At 48.8% G+C, this 16,853-nt stretch overlaps 1 protein-coding gene across 2 annotated transcripts in view; it reads right to left on the bottom strand.

The window, feature by feature from the left end:
* Positions 1–14,269, bottom strand: part of LOC127052767 (zinc finger protein 436-like) — a 57,827-nt gene extending 43,558 nt beyond the window's left edge. For both annotated transcript variants that reach the window (XM_050956760.1, XM_050956759.1), the window contains exon 1: positions 14,194–14,269. The gene's annotated coding sequence lies outside the window, so the exon portion shown is untranslated. The remainder of the gene's footprint in view (positions 1–14,193) is intronic.
* Between the last annotated feature and the right edge of the window lie 2,584 nt (positions 14,270–16,853).

Here is a 16,853-nt window from a genome sequence, read left to right as displayed (position 1 = left end):
GTCCAAGTCCCGCCCCCACCGCCCTGCAAAATGAATGGGGGGGGGTCTGAGGAGTTTGCGTGGGGGAGGGGTTGGGACAGGGGGTTAGGATGTTTGGGGGCGGTGAGGGCTCTGGAGCTGGGCTGAGGGATTTGGGTAGGGGGTGAGGGCTCTAGCTGGGGATGAGGGGCTTGGGGTGTGGGAGAGGCTAGGGCAGAGGGTTGGGGCGTGGGGGGGGAAGAGGGCTGGGGATTAGAGGCGTGGGTGGGGCTCAGGGCTGGGTCAGGGGGTCAGGGTGTGGGGGTGAGGGCTCTGGAGCAGGGCTGGGGATTAGGGGTGTAGGAGGGGCTCAGGGCTAAGGCAGAGGATTGGGGTGCAGGGGTGAGGGCTGCAGGATGGGGCTGGGGATGAGGGGTTCTGGGTGCAGGAGGGGAGCTCAGGGTTGGGGTGCGGGGTGAGGGGTCTGGGGTGGGGCTGAGGAGTTTGGGGTGCAGGCAGGCTGCCCCCAGAGCTGGGGCCAGAGAGGAGGACTCCCCTGTTCCCCCAGCCTCTTCCCCTAAAGCAGCAAGCTGTGGGGGAGGGCCCCCATCTCCCTCCCCCCCAGCAGCACACTCACCCAGCACTGTCACTGCACATGATCCTAGGGGCTGCACCTCTCTCTGGTCCAAGAAGCCCCCTCCCCTCCCTTCCCCTCCCCTCCGGTGGGTGCCGGGGGGGGGGCTCCCATCACATGTGCCTCCTCCCTCCACAGGCAGCAGCCGTGCCGCCACCTCATCCTGCTGCCGGTGCTGCTCCCTTTTGGAGCCAGTAGTGGCCCGCAAGGGAGTGGAACAGCAGGGCAGCCGCCCGCTGCCCGGAGCACAGGCAGGGACACTCCGGGGGGGGGGGGGGAGAGCGCAAGGGCAGCAGATGGAGCCGGGGTAGAGACCCAACCCCAAACATTGGTGGAGCCAGGCCTCCAGGCCCTGAATTTGCTGGAGCACAAGCACCACGGGCCCATATAACTCGCCGCTCATGGGTTTATTTGACCACCTCTATGGTTAGTTCTTCTCATTCACCAGAAATACTGTAATAGGTCAGCCAAAGAAATCACAGGATTTATTAGGAACTAACAACTCCAGTGCACACGGGCAAGACAGGTTTCCTCTGACCTTGAACTAAGGCGACCACTCGCACGTTCCGGAGGTCGAGGGTTGCCACCTGGCTGGGTTTTACCTGGGCCATCCGTTTTTTGGCTTCTGTGTCCAGGTGCTATTTAGGGTTGCCAAGTGCCAGCTTTTTTACTGGAAAGTCTGGTCAAAATGGGGATGTGGCAGTGTCTGGTCAATACAAAGTCCGATGATCCGGAGGCAGGGTCAAGTGCCAGGTCATTAACCTGTGCCAGCCCATCACCTCCTACCTGCAGGCAGGCTCCTTGTCAGGCTGCAGCAGCTGCCATCCCAGCCCCAGAGCAGAGGGAGTCCAGCTGGTGGAGGGAGGGGAGGTGGAGACAATTCAGCAAGTAAGCGGGGGGAGCAACAGGGGTGGGGCCTTGGGGGGAAGAGACAGACAAGGGAGCAGGGCCTGAGTGAAGAGGGAAAGAAGAGTGGAACCTGGTGGAAGAGGCAGAGCTTTGGGGGAAGAGGCAGGGCAGGGGAAGGGCTTCAGGGATCCAGTTAGCAGCAATTAGAAAGGTGGCAACCCTACAGAAAACACTCTGATACTTCCAGAAACATGAATGTGAGATCCTGCCACATGGGGGACATCATCTTTAAGAGCATGCACACCCTGCCCCTGCTAGTGTGACCTTATACTCATGGTGAGTGCAAAGTCATGCCGCATGGGAGACACTATTTTTAAGAATGCTCTGTCCCCACTGGTGTAACCTACGTGCAAGGTCACAGTACATGAAGGGTGTCATTTTTAAGAGTCGGGGGGGCAGAACATTGTCCCCCCCATCCAATACCAGACAAAATCATGTCTGGTTTTGTCCTAATAATGAAAAGAGGACAAACATCTCAAAAAGAGGACCATCCGGTTTGATATGGGACAAGTGGCCTTCCCCCCCTTAACCCTACCCTTCCCAACCAGGACAACACACACTATGAAAACAAGACAACTTAACACTAAGATGAAGATGCACCAGCTGTTGTTGGAGGTGCTATCTACACTGATCATTACAACATTCCCCACTTCCATTTAATAAGAGTTTGAAAACAGCAACCAAACAGCATCCAACGATGCGGGTGTTCACCCACAAAAGCTCATACTCCAATATATCTGTTAGTCTATAAGGTGCCACAGGACTCTTTGCTGCTTGAGTAACCAAAATATTACTGCTGAAACTTCTAGGAATCCAGGTAGTCTGCTGCCCACATGGGTTTCTAGGTTGGTCTGTCCTCTGAAGCACTGTATTTAGTCATGAACACATCAGTTTGGTTGTGTTTTAACAACAGTGGTAGGGGCTTGGCACATATGGCATTCACTTTGTATTTCCTGGTTTTCAGAGGTTTAGGTTTAGCCACTTTTCAGTCTGGAAGAGCATGAGGCACCACTGAGCAACCCTAACTCGGCCTGCATTAATGATTTTGAGAGGCATTTAAATAAGGGATAGACACTACAAGTCTCTATTTAGTGCCCCAGTTTCAGGAGTCATGTGATTACAGCGGCATCTCAGCTTTCATTAAAAGAAAACTTTTATCTGTTATTTTCACAGATGGCAAAGAGTGTGCTTATTCACCTAAAAAGGAGAGAAATTCCTGGTCTCTGTAGGACACTCCTCAAATAAGGAGACAAGGTCCTTGCCTCCAAAGAGTTTACAGTCTACATATTGAATTTGGTTAGCACTTTGTAGTGCAGAGCTGGGAGATATCGTGGGTAGGAAGCTAGAAACCCTCAGAAAGTTGCTGTGTTTTGAGGCGAGTGCATTGTTTCCCTATCTAGCCATTTTATCCCGTCTTGCAATATTTGGTGGTTTTCTTAAAGCCTTGCTCATGGAGTCAGGTGATCATGTGAGAATCTCTACTTTAATTTTTTTTAAAGTGTTTACTAACCTTCTGTAAAGGTTGTTCTTTGAAATGTGTTGCACACATCCATTCTAGGTGTGTATGCACCCTAAGCACAGTTGCTGACTTTTTTTTCCTCGGTACTTATCAATAAGGCACCCAGCCATTCCCTTGCCCCCTCTATTCCTTCTTTCCAGAAAACTACAGTGTAGAGGGCAGGAGGGTGGATCACAGAATAAACATGTGCAACACACCTTGAAGAACAACAGTGTTACCAATGGAGCTATCCTGCAGGACCTAGGTGACTGAGGGCTGGGTTCCTCCAGCCCCAGAATCAGATGCACACACACATTAACAGAGTGTATCTGAGTGAACCAGGTCAATGAGCACTCCAAGCGTACCCCTTATATGTCCCTTGACTCACCAGGCTGGGTCGAGCAGCCCTTCCAAGCTGCCACTCTCATACGCCACGAACGCCGCACCAGAAAAGAGCATGCCTGAGTAGGCAGGGTCAAGCAGCACTTCCCTATCCCCACTTTCCCATTACAGTTGTTCGGGTAGTAACCCGCTTGATGAGCAAACCCCACAGGATTTTTGGGTGCTGCAGGGATCTTTAGCTTAGGTAAGAGGATCATTGCTGCAGAGCGAATGGGGAAGCCAAAAACAGGAGAGAGGGAGGGAAACAACCAGCTTAACCATAGAAGTTGTTTATTGCCAAGTAATAACCATACAAGGAGAAATAAACAAACAATAAGGCCAAATGCAACTGTTGTGATATTATATATATATATATATATAGTGTGATTCATACATCATGTAATATGTTATAGGTCATTGAGGCCTAGTATGAATGATGTGTGGTTGACATGAATACATGCGTTGCAAGTTGGCAATCAAAGCAAGAACTTAAGCTCAAGGACTATTAGAACTATTTGTGCAAAAACAATCTTATGTTCTGAGAAAAGTACAGAAAATCATCAGGAAACAACACCCGTGACACAACAGTCCCCAGCCCAACCAAAGAAATACACAAACCCACTGTTTCCTAATAGGCGCACCCACCTTCACTGGGGCATTCATGTTTAATTAACACACAGAGTTAGTACTGTCAAGTAGTGCTACTTTTGTTAAATCAGTCTAGTGAGAAATGAAAAGAAAGGCATCTCTTCATTGATCTGTAGTCACTTCCCCTTCATGCCTCACACTTCTGGAACACTGTCCTCCATCCTTATGAAATCCAGTCACTATGAGGCCCCATTCCCATTACAGCTAGAAATGTGATCTTGTAAGTGGTTTGAGGTGGTTGCTGGTTAAGTTTGTCATCAGTCAATGAGACCTCAGATACCTCGGCTCAATCACTTTATTGATTAGCAATAAAACAGCATAATACAGAAAGGTCAGACGTAACCAATGTAGAGAACAGTCTTCCAGTCACTGTAGTTTACATATTTCTTGTGTTGATAATCAACCAATAATTTGTCAATAATTAATAAATGAATAGCTAATAATGGATAGGAATTTTAATTGTGATTATATGTTTAATGAATAGCCTTCTCTTAAATTTAGATTTGGTTAACAAGTCAGTTTTGAATGAATTTATTAAACACTCAAGACAGCACATACAGAGAGGCTTACAATTACCCACACCTGTGGAAGGCCTTCTCTGTAGCTGCAGACAGTCTGGATCCTGTCTGGCAATGGTCTTACTTTCTTATGATTTCTTGTGGTAGTTATACTATGGTAACTCTTCTTAGTTCAACATTCCAACCCTTATCAACTTCCTCCTTTTGGTGTATACTTCTTCACATCTTAGGGCTTGTCTACACTTAGGTCGACTTACCCCCAAAATTACACAACTCCGCTACCATAGCTGGAGTCGACGTATCTGAGGTCGACTTACTACAGTGTCTACCCCGCACTGCATCAACGGGAGATGCTCTCCCATCAACTTACCTTACACTTCTCATTCCAGTGGAGTACAAGAATTGACGGGACAGCGATCTGTGGTCGATTTAGCAGGTCTAGCGGAGACCCACTAAAATCAATGCCCAGTGCATCAACTGCAGCAGCATCAATCCTCAGTAAGTGTATACATGCCCTTAGATTCTTACCTCAGTTCCCTTTTCCTTGTAATTTTCCAACTGTTTCAAAACCTACTGGTTATTCATTGTTTATGGCCTTCTTTGGCCATTTTTATGCATTACATATCTTGTGAATATGTTGCACTTAGTACAGTGCAAAAATATATTGTATAACATAAAATATATCATGGGTTACTGCATTGTAAAATTCCATTCCTTGCCAGATACTTTGCAATTAAGAAAAAGCTATCATGGGAATCTTGCCTCCAGGCAAGCTGTAAAATCTTTCCTGACCTATCTTTAAGTGTCAACACCTGGGTCTGTTCCAATTTGCTTATCCTAACACACATACCCCAGTTGTTTACAACCTAGTTACTTCCTTGTTCTGTTAGTACCACTCCATATCCCTTACTCAGCAAAATATCTAGGACTTGCAATTAATGGCTAAATCATCTGCAAACAGATCAGTCTCAGTACATCTCCATTCCTTATTTCACCAGCATAGTAATCGGTCACACATATCCTTTATAGGCTTTGCAGCTATGCAAAATGTTAGGGGACTTTGGCTCATAAGCTAACAAATCACACTAAGGCTTAACCGACTGTAAATTAATTGGGGCATTTTCTGTTTTCCACTTCATACCCTGCACTCTGCCCAACTGTGTTTTTTAGGAGTAAATTGGGAAACATTTTGCGTAGCTATTCCATAGAGGAGTGTAGAGTGATCCAGTTCACTGTGGGTATGTCTACACTACGAGATTATTCCGATTTTACATAAACCGGTTTTGTAAAACAGATTGTATAAAGTCGAGTGCACGCAGCCACACTAAGCACATTATTTCGGTGGTGTGCATCCATACACCGAGGCCAGCGTCAATTTCTGGAGCGTTGCACTGTGGGTAGCTATCCTGTAGCTATCCCATAGTTCCCGCAGTCTCCCCCGCCCATTGGAATTCTGGATTGAGATCCCAATGCACGATGGTGCAAAAACAGTGTCGCGGGTGATTCTGGGTAAACGTCGTCACTCAATCCTTCCTCCGTGAAAGCAACAACAGACAATCATTTCGCGCCCTTTTCCCCCTGGATTGTCCTGGCAGACACCATAGCATGGCAACCATGGAGCCTGTTTCTGTTGTCACTGTCACCGTATGTGTACTGCATGCCGCTGACAGAGGCGGTACTGCAGTGGTACACAGCAGCATTCATTTGCCTTTGCAAGGTAGCAGAGATGGTTACCATCCCTCTTGCACCATCTGCCATTGTAAATTGGCGATGAGATGACGGTTTTCAATCATTTTGTACCGTCTGCTGCTGTCATGGGTGCTCCTGGCTGGCCTCTCTGAGGTCGGCCGGGGGCACATGGACAAAAATGGGAATGACTCCCTGGGTCATTCCCTTCTTTATGTTTTGTCTAAAAATAGAGTCAGTCCTGCCTAGAATATGGGGCAAGTCTACTAGAGAGCCAGAGAGCACAGCTGCTCTGGGTCAGAGCCCCAGAGATCCCGCAGAAATGATGAGCTGCATGCCATTGTAGGGGGTGCCCCTGCAACAACCTCACCCGTTGCTTCCCTCCTCCCACACCCCTCCTGGGCTACTGTGGCAGTGTCCCCCCATTTGTGTGATGAAGTAATAAAGAATGCAGGAATAAGAAACACTGACTTTTTAGCGAGATAAAATGAGGGGGAGGCAGCCTCCAGCTGCTATGATAGTTCAGGCAGGACATTGAAGGGTGGGTGGGGAGAGGAGCTCAGCCTCCCACTGCTATGATAGTCCAGGGAGTACAGAATCTTTTCTTTAGACACGAAAGTGGGGGTGGGGGATGATGGAGCTCAGGCTCCAGCTGCTATGATTAGGATGGTTACCGAGCATTTTGTACCGTCTGCCAGGAATGACAGGGAGTCATTCCCATTTTTACCCAGGTGCCCCCGGCTGACCTCACCGAGGCCAGCCAGGAGCACTCACGGGCTGATGATGGTTTTCCACCATTTTGGTACCATCTGCCATCAGGAAAGGAAGGGGAGGGGATGCAGCTGTTTAGCGCCGCAGCACCGCGTCTACCAGCAGCATTCAGTAGACACATGGTGACACTGAAAAATGGCAAGAAACGATTTCTTTCCCTTTTCTTTCACGGGAGGGTAAATTGACGAGATATACCCTGAACCACCCCGAACAATGTTTTTGACCCTACAGGCACTGGGAGCTCAGCCATGAATGCAAATGCTTTTCGGAGACTGCGGGATAGCTGGAGTCCTCAGTACCGCCTCCCTCCCTCCATGAGCGTCCATTTGATTCTTTGGCTTTCTGTTATGCTTGTCATGCAGCACTGTGCTGACTCCCTGCTGTGGCCTCTGTCTATCATAGCTTGGAGTTTTTTTCAAATGCTTTGTCATCTCGTCTTCTGTAACAGAGCTCTGATAGAATAGATTTGTCTCCTCATACAGCGGTCAAATCCAGTATCTCCTGTACGGTCCATGCTGGAGCTCTTTTTGGATTCTGGGACTGCATGGCCACCCATGCTGATAAGAGCTCCACGCTGGGCAAACAGGAAATGAAATTCAAAAGTTCGCAGGGCTTTTCCTGTCTACCTGGCCAGTGCATCCGAGTTCAGATTGCTTTCCAGAGCAGTCACAATGGTGCACTGTGGGATACCGCCCAGAGGCCAATACCGTCGATTTGCGACCACACTAACCCTAATCTGACATGACAAAACCGATTTCAGTGCTACTCCTCTCATTGGGGAGGAGTACAGAAACCGGTTTAAAGAGCCCTTTATATCGATATAAAGGGCCTCGTTGTGTGGACGAGTGCAGGGTTAAATCGGTTTAACGCTGCTAAATTCGGTTTAAACACGTAGTGTAGACCAGGCCTGTGAATTAGTGACCTGTTCTCCTCATTATTTACCATGCCTCCGGATTAGAGTGTCATCTGCAGACTTTATCAGTCATCATTTTATGTTTTTTTCCCAGGTCATTTATAAAAGTGTTAAATAGCAGAGGATCAAGAACCAATCTGTGCAGGACCACACTAGAAACACACCTGCTAAATGAGGATTCCCTGTTTACTTACATATTGAGACATCTCAGTTCACCAGGTTTTAATCCATTTGTAGAGTGCCATGTTAAAATACCTGTGTCTTCACAATGTGCTACAAAATGGCATCCTCCCTGTGTGTTCAGAGGCCGGGTGGAATCGTCCCACTGGCACAGCCAGTCAGGAAGTCATATTCAGGGCTCACACAGAAATGCAATCTATGCATTGCATCCATTGATGACATGCCACTGATCAACTTCCAAAGTTCAACTCCACTGCCTTGAAATTCCCACTAACCATCCCCAAAACCAATTGAAAGACCAGTTCCTCTCATTAGCTTTGCTTTTTCAAGTGCAGTTTTGCCAAGTGTTGAACAAGGTTTGATTTGTGATTGAAGCCTTTCCCACATTCCGTACATGTGTGAGGCCACCCTTCCTGGTGCGTTAACCGATGTTGGGAAAGGGAGAACTTCTGACGAAAGCTTTTTTCACAGTGAGGACATTTATAGGGCCGCTCCCCCGTATGGACCCTCAGGTGCTTAGTCAGAGTAGATTTCCGCCTGAAGCCTTGCCCGCATTCAGGGCATTTATGAGGTTTTTCCCCCGTGTGGGTTTTACAGTGAGTGGAAAGGTCCCCTTTCCGCCTGAAGCTTTTGCCACAGTCAGGACACTGATAGGGTTTCTCTCCTGTGTGGATTCTCTTATGCAGAGCAAGGTACGAGCTCTCTCTGAAGCTTTTCCCACAGTCAGTGCAGCTATAGGGTTTCTCCTCTTTGTGCGTCCGTAGGTGTTTACTGAGTGTCGACTTCCGTCCAAAGCTACTCCCACAGTCAGCACATACATAAGGTTTCTCTCCCGTGTGGCTTTTTTGATGCCTTCGGAGGTGTGAGTTCTGGCGGTAGCTTTTCCCACACTCAGCACAGCTGTAACGTTTCTCATCCCGGTGGGTTTTCTGATGCAGGTCAAGGGCTGAGCTGCTGCTAAAGCTTCTCTTACTTTTACTTTGTGTGTTCAGTTGTGCTCCCACCTTGGTTTCCTGGTAGGCGATGGTGCGGTTCAATTTCTTAGAACTTCCTTCGCATACATCAGATTCACTGTCTTTTCCCCCTGCCGGGTAAGCTCGCTGCTGTCCTCTCCTTCCTCGACTCTTAGCAGCATCTGCCCGTTCACATCTCTGAGATGCCTCATGAGGCTTCACTCCCACTGGCTTTTTCTGTTGGGGATGCTCATCCTTGTTCTCACTGACAATCCTACTGTTAAACCCTCTGTGCATCTCTTCATTGTGGATTCTCTGATGCTCAATAAGTCTCTTTCTCAGGATAAATTGCTGGCCACACACTGGACACTTATGGGGTCTCTCCAACTTGTGGACTGTGTAACGATGAAGAACAAGGCTTGTCTTGTGTCTGAAGCTTTTCCCGCATTCATTACATTTATAGGGTCTCTCCCCTGTGTGACTTCTCAGATGTATCTGAAGGCACTGTTGTTGAGAAAAGCTTTGGCCACATTCATTACATTTGTAGGTACCCTTTCCTGCACAAGTTTGCTGACAATGCTGAATGAGGAGTGAGCATTTACTGAAACTTTCCCCAGGTTCAGTACCTGTGTTTGGGCTCTCCCTCGTGCAGGCTGTCTGGTGGGTGCTGGTCTCTTTGGATTTCTCTAAACTTCTTTTGCTATGAGAGGATTTACTCCTGCCTGGAGGGTCTTCCCAGAGCCTCTCTGTCCTGCCCTGACGCTCACTGGCATCTCCCCACTCAAGGCAACAGTGTCTCCCTGAGAACATCCTTTGTGGTTCTGCTTCTGTAGATACTACTTTCTGGGATTTTCCCTCCTTCTCACTCAATGTCCCAACACCTGGTGGGAGAAAGAGAGAATCCAGGTGTGATTCATTGCCCGTGCTGGGTGCAGAGGGGGCAGCAAAGGGATTTGTCTCTGATCAAAAAAATTGACGGACAGGGAGCAAATTTCCCTAATATTCCCCTAGAGGAATGAGGAGGGGCCAGTTCTGACTCAAAGTCCCATCTGAACCTTAAGAAAAAGGCTGGGGGAGGAAAAGGCTTAAGGGTCAGGCAGGACAAGTGGGTGCCAGGAATGACTCCTGCACTGAGGATAGGACATAATAGAGAGTGAGATGAGATAAGACAGAACAGGAGCAGCCCTTAGTGGGTTTGCTGATATCCCAGCTTTTCCCTCAGGCCCAGATGGTTTCCTGATTGGTGTCCCTCATTCCTCACCAGTGCTAGTGGCTCTTGCATTCTCCCTTTCCTCAGAGCGCTGGAGATCTGGGAACCATGGCTCTTCCCCTCGCTCCATCTGATTCAGCACATCTGGTTTAGTGATCGGAAATCCTGCTCATTGGAAAGAGGTACGTGCATCACAACGGGTCAAGTATTTCTCGATCACTTAACTACAAAGAACAGCAAAGAAAATCTTGCAATGAAGGGGAAAACACAATCCATAAAGGCTCCAGTATCCCCTTTCTGCAAGCTGATTGTCTGGTGGGAAATGGGCTGTGTTTCTTATAGGAGATTTAGGCCATATCTACACTATGGGGACTAGAGCAACTGCTCACCCAACGAGAGGAGAGTCTCGTAATTCTCCTGCATGACATCTCTGTAGAGTTCCTTCTGCTTTTCATCCAAAAGAGCCCATTCATCTTCAGAGAAGTACACAGCCACCTCCTCAAACGTCACTGGCATCTGAAATGACATGGGTCCTCCACTCAGCACCTGCCAGCTCTGGTAACAATCTCACCACTCAGACACAAGCTGAGCAGCAAAGGGCAAAGCCATCACTGTCAATGCAGCATTATGGGGGGGAGGAACCCCCTTTCCCAACCTCCTCCACACAGCAAGAGATGCCAGATTCAGCCTGCCCACAAATCTCCCCATCCCTCCAGAACTCAGCCCCAACACAGGCCACTGAAGCAAGCACCGTTTCACAACTCACCATAAAGCCAAACCTACAGAGCGAGGCCACAATATCCTGGTCTCCTTCATTCTCCTTATCATAAGGAACAAACAAATAAGGTGCAGGAAGATCTAAAGAATGATAAAGATACTGTTAGAAGGACCCACACAGACACATATGCTCCTGGACCTCACCCAGCTTCCCCCCAAACAGCCAAATGCTGTTCCAATTATTTCACATAGGTTGCCTTGGGGACTCCCCTCCCAGCTGTACTATCCATGCTCCTTAGCACCACATGCATCTCCACACACAACTTATTACCTAGTTGCCGTGAATACTGCAGCTTCTCTCTGAGGTCACAGCTTAGTTGTGGTCCTGGGTGGTGGAACCTCTGAGACCCTGAGCTGGACAGGGGCTCCATCGTCTCAGAAATCCCTTCTCTTCTGATCACACAAACTGAGACCTGGGAAACATCACGTTGTTAGCTCTGTGTGAGGGACAAAGGTAGCATCTGAGGGGCAGTGACTAGTGGCTCTCAGATTCTCTACTAAACAGAGTTATTGAAAGCCGATGGGCCTGCCAAGCATATAAAAGGGGCTCTGTGTCCCCTCACATTTTCATCTTCCAGTTTTCACCAGTATCAATTGGGTTCTGTACATGGATGACTAGAAGAGATCCCTCAATTTTGTATTTTTTCTTGTAACCTTCTGCCCAGACCAAACCTTCTTCCTTCCTGTGCTGCTTTTTTCTTCCTAGTGAACCCTTTCTGAACTCAGGTGACATTATCTCAATTCTGCCTTTTATTTGACTGGTCATGGCACCTAGGAATATCAGATCACAACTGCACTCCTGCAGGTTGTTGGCTCTTTTTATGCTTTTTAATGAAGATTATTATTTATTTGTGTTACCTTAGAGCTCAGGACTCTTAATCATGGGGCAAGACCCCATAGTATCAGGTACTGAAAACGGACAGAACAAAAAGACAGTCTGTACCCCAAACAGGTTCCCTTGTAACATAATCCCTTTACATTTCAGGGGCATCACTCAAAGGTTTTACAATTTTCTCATGAGTGTGAATTCACAGAATTTTATTTCATGGCAACCTTTTTGTTTGAACTTGTACCAGATCCAGATTTAACTGTTCCTTTTTCAAGACCCTTACGGAATTTGAAATGTAAAGTATTGCATCAGGCTTTCATTTCAACTATATGCCTTATTCCATTTTCCTTTAGCTGTAGAGAGTATTCAAGAGGGGGGAGGAGGGAACCCTGACAAGCAGTTTTTTTTGATGTGCTTATGGAGGGTAAGAACAATCCTTTTTGGGGGGAAAGGAGAAGAACTTAGTTGAAATGGGCTGGAGCTGGTGCTTCTGTTGTTAAAGTCTGATCTCGTTTCTGTGAAGACAAAATGAGACACATGCACAGAAAAGGGAGAGGAAAGAACAGTAAAGATAGAAAATGCAGTTCTGTCTCGCATGCTGACTCGCAACCCCACTGTTGTAGAAACAGGGGGAGAAAAAGTACTTGGTTGTATTGTAAGGTTTGCAAATTCCTCATCCCAAAATTGGGATTTTCAAATCTTATTTGATTAGATGCTACAAGAGTCATATTTGAACCTTTCCAATGCTAATAAAGATAAGAACTTACAACTCATTGGATTCGTACCTATAACAAACTTAAAACTGATGTTGGTCTCGGTCTTCAGATTTTTAGGAACAGACTAGCTCGTCACATTTTTTGCTTGAAGTCTAGATTGGGCAAAAATCGAAAATCTTTCCCCCCCTCCCCACTCTTTTGCCTTTTTAAAGCTGCACATTTACATAAACAGTGAAAATGTCATCCACAGCTGGTTTAACTTGCTGACTAGCAGAAATTTTAGTCATGTTGCGATGTCATTTCTATATATTCTCAGTTTACCTGATTTGTGTGTGAAGACATGGTTATTTACAGCTGGGAGAACTAACAATTCTTTAAGATAATCTCTCTCAGTGGATCCTTCTTACCCCACTATCATTCTTCCCTGTTGATTCCTCAACAGAAAATATCTGCTCTAACAATTATCCCTTGCTGGCAGCCACTCTGACAATGTATCCTAAAATACTTAACTAACTTTAGGAAAAAGAAATAATTATGCACATAAACATGTCCAAATCATTGTCATTTATCTATATGTTTTCTTTTTAAATTTGTATACTCAATAATAAAAATATTGTACAGTTGTTGCTATCCTTTACTGGACCTAAACAGAATAGAAACAAAATGAAGGTGTTTTGCATGTTGTTCTTGTCTTTTGTTGTTGTTTCTTTTGCTTTTTTAGTGGTCTGTTTTTAAGACTTGCTGGCTAGTAAGCCTGCTCCTGTGAAAAGTGACATTTGTAGGTTTGTTAATATCACTTTTCACAGAAGCAGGCTTGCTAGTTAACTGGGAGGCAGTGAAAAGTGCTATTAACAAACAAACATTTCACTTTTCAAGGCAGATTTATTCAGTTAGCCCCAGCAAGCTAACAGACACAGCTAGTCAAACAAGGAGCCCCAGGCGGGGCCATCCCTTTATTTCAACTGCAGTTGGGCTCCTGCAGTTTGGCTACATTTCCTCTCCAAGGAACTTCCTGAGTTAAAACTATCCATAGCTGACGCTGCATTTTTCCCCTCTTCCTTCTCCTATGTATAGATGACAAACTAGCCCCCCTCTTATAGCAGCTAAGTAGAATAATGTATTTCATCATCATAGGGATACAGTGATACCAGGCTGGAGAGGCCGTATATCAGTGCAGCTTATTTCCTTTCCTATACAAGCACCTCTGAAACAAAATAATTATATCCACATGCAGGGCTGGCATGGCGTGTGGGGGTGGGGGCACTGTATGCTTTAAATACACCGGTATTGTTAAAGCAGGACACCTTGTGTGTGTGCACAAGGCCTTTTGGGATTACCAAGGCTTTTTTAAAGTGCTGTTTCTCCGGAGAGTTGCTGGCTGGGCTATAGGGGCCCCGCCTGGGCTCTGGCTGCACAGAGCTCCCCTCTTTGCACCCCAGAAACTGGCTGGGTGGGAGGACCCTGCAAGGCTCAGCTGCACAGACACACACACAGCTCCCCGGGAACCCAGCTGGGCTCAGGCTCTGACCCCTTGTCGCGGGCACCACTCGCTCTGCTGCCGCTGCAGGGGCAGGTTCCCTCCCCCGGGCTCTGCCCCAGGCGCCGGACTCACCGCCCCCGCGGGGGACGGACGCGATCTCCCGGGTTTGTCCCAGCACCGACCCGGGAGTCCCGCCCGCCCGCAGCCAGACCCGAGCCGGGCGCCGGGAGGTTCCCAACGAGCCGCTGAGAGCGGGAAGTTCCGCCCCCGCACCGGGCCCGGGCCCGGGCCCCGGGGGGGGATTGGGGGCGGGGCTTATTGAGGGTCCGCAGGTTTGTCTCACTGTCGGGACGGGTCCAAGTCCCGCCCCCACCGCCCTGCAAAATACAGGGGGGTCTGAGGGGTTTGCGGTGTGGGAGGGGCTCGGGAAGGGGGGGCTCAGGGCTGGGGATTAGGGATTTTGAGTTTGGGAGGGGCTCAGGGCTAGGGATGAGGGATTTGGGGTGTGGGAGGGGCTCAGGGCTGGGGCAGGGGGTTAGGGGGAGGGCTCTAGCTGGGGATGAGGGATTTGGGGTCTGGGAGAGGCTCAGGGCTGGGGCAGGGGGTTAGAGTGTGTGAGGGGGGTGAGGGCTCTGGTTGAGGATGAGGGATTTGGGGTGTGGGAGAGGCTAGGGCAGAGGGTTGGGGCATGGGGGAAAGAAGGCTGGAGATTAGGGGCGTGGGAGGGGCTAAGGCAAAGGATTGGGGTGCAGGGGTGAGGGCTGCAGAGTGGGGCTGGGGATGAGGAATTCTAGGTGCAGGAGGGGAGCTCAGGGCTGGAGCAGAGGGTTGCGGTGGGGGTGAGGGCTCTGGGTGGGACCAGGGATGAGGAGTTTGGGGTACAGGCAGGCTGCCCTGGAGCTGGGCCCAGAGAGGAGTACTCCACAGTCCCCCCAGCCCTCCCCCCCCAAAGCAGCAAGCTCCAGGGGAGGGCCCCTGTCACCCCCCTACCCCCCAGCAGCACACTCACCTGGCATTGTCACTGCACATGCTCCTAGGGGCTGGGCCCTCCTCTGGTCCAGGAAGCTCTCTCCCCTGTGATGGGTGTCGGGGGGGGCTGCCATCATGTGTGCACCTCCTCATCCTGCCGCTGGTGCCCTCCCTTTTGTAGCTGGCAAGGGAGCAGAACAGCAGGGCAGCTGCCCGCTGCCCAGGGCACAGGGTTTGACCTGGGCTACCCGTTTTTTGGCATCTGTGTCCAGGTGCTGTTTAGGGTTGCCAAGTGCCAGTTTTTTGACTGGAAAGTCTGGTCAAAATGTGAACGTGGCAGTGTCTGCTCAGTCCAAAGTCCAATGAACCTGTGCCAGTCCAAGTCACCTCCTTGTCAGGCTGCAGCAGCTGCCATCCCAGCCCCAGAGCAGAGGGAGTCTAGCTGGTGGAGGGAGGGGAGGTGGAGACAATTCGGCAAGCAAGGTGGGGGGGAAGCAACAGGGTTGGGGCCTTGAGGGGGAAGAGGCAGACAAGGGAGCAGGGCCTGAGTGAAGAGGGAAAGAAGAGGTGGAGCCTGGTGGAAGAGGCAGGGCTTTGGGGGAAGAGGCAGAGAAGGGGTGGGGCTTTGGGGGAAGAGGCAGGGCAGGGGAAGGGCTTCAGGGGTCCAGTTAACAGCAATTAGAAAGGTGGCAACCCTACAGAAAACACTCTGATACTTCCAGAAACATGAATGTGAGATCCCGCCACATGGTGTGACCTCATACTCATGGTGAGTGCAAAGTCATGCCGCATGGGGGACACTATTTTTAAGAATGCTCTGTCCCCACTGGTGTAACCTATGTGCAAGGTCACACTACATGAAGGGTGCCATTTTTAAGAGTTGGGGAAGGCAGAACATTGTCCCCCCCCATCCAATACCAGACAAAATCATGTATGGTTTTGTCCCAGTACTGAAAAGAGGACAAACTTCTCAAAAAGAGGACCATCCGGTTTGATACTGGACAAGTGGCCTCCTCACTCTTAACCCTGCCCTTCCCAACCAGGACAACACACACTATGAAAACAAGATAACTTAACACTATCATAGAAGATTAGGGTTGAAAGGGACCTCAGAAGATATCTAGTCCAACCCCCTGCTCAAAGCAGGACCCATCCCCAACTAAATCATCCCAGCCAGGGCTTTGTCAAGCCTGACCTTAAAAACCTCTAAGGAGATTCCACCACCTCCCTAGGTAACCCAGTCCAGTGCTTCACTATCCTCCTAGTGAAATAGCGTTTCCTAATATCCAACCTAAACCTCCCCCACTGCAACTTGAGACCATTACTCCTTGTTCTGTCATCAGGTACCACTGAGAACAGTCTAGATCCATCCTCTTTGGAACCACCCTTCAGGTAGTTGAAAGCAGCTATCAATTTCCCCCTCCTTCTTCTCTTCTGCAGACTAAATAATCCCAGTTCCCTCAGCATCTCCTCATAAGTCATGTGCTCCAGCCCCCTAATCATTTTTGTTGCCCTCCGCTGGACTCTTTCTAATTTTTCCACATCCTTCTTGTAGTGTGGGGCCCAAAACTGGACACTACTCCAGATGAGGCCTCACCAATGTCGAATAGAGGGGAATGATCACATCCCTCGATCTGCTGGCAATGCCCCTACTTATACAGCCCAAAATGCCATTAGCCTTCTTGACAACAAGGGCACACTGTCGACTCATATCCAGCTTCTCGTCCACTGTAACCCTTAGGTCCTTTTCTAGGTCTCTCTGTATCGTATCCCTACCCTCCAGCGTATCTACCACTCCTCCCAGTTTAGTGTCATCTGCAAAC

This window comes from Gopherus flavomarginatus, chromosome 5 (genome assembly GCF_025201925.1).
Source record: "Gopherus flavomarginatus isolate rGopFla2 chromosome 5, rGopFla2.mat.asm, whole genome shotgun sequence".
Taxonomy (NCBI): Eukaryota; Metazoa; Chordata; order Testudines; family Testudinidae; genus Gopherus; species Gopherus flavomarginatus.
This window is presented reverse-complemented; position numbering and strand designations above follow the sequence as displayed.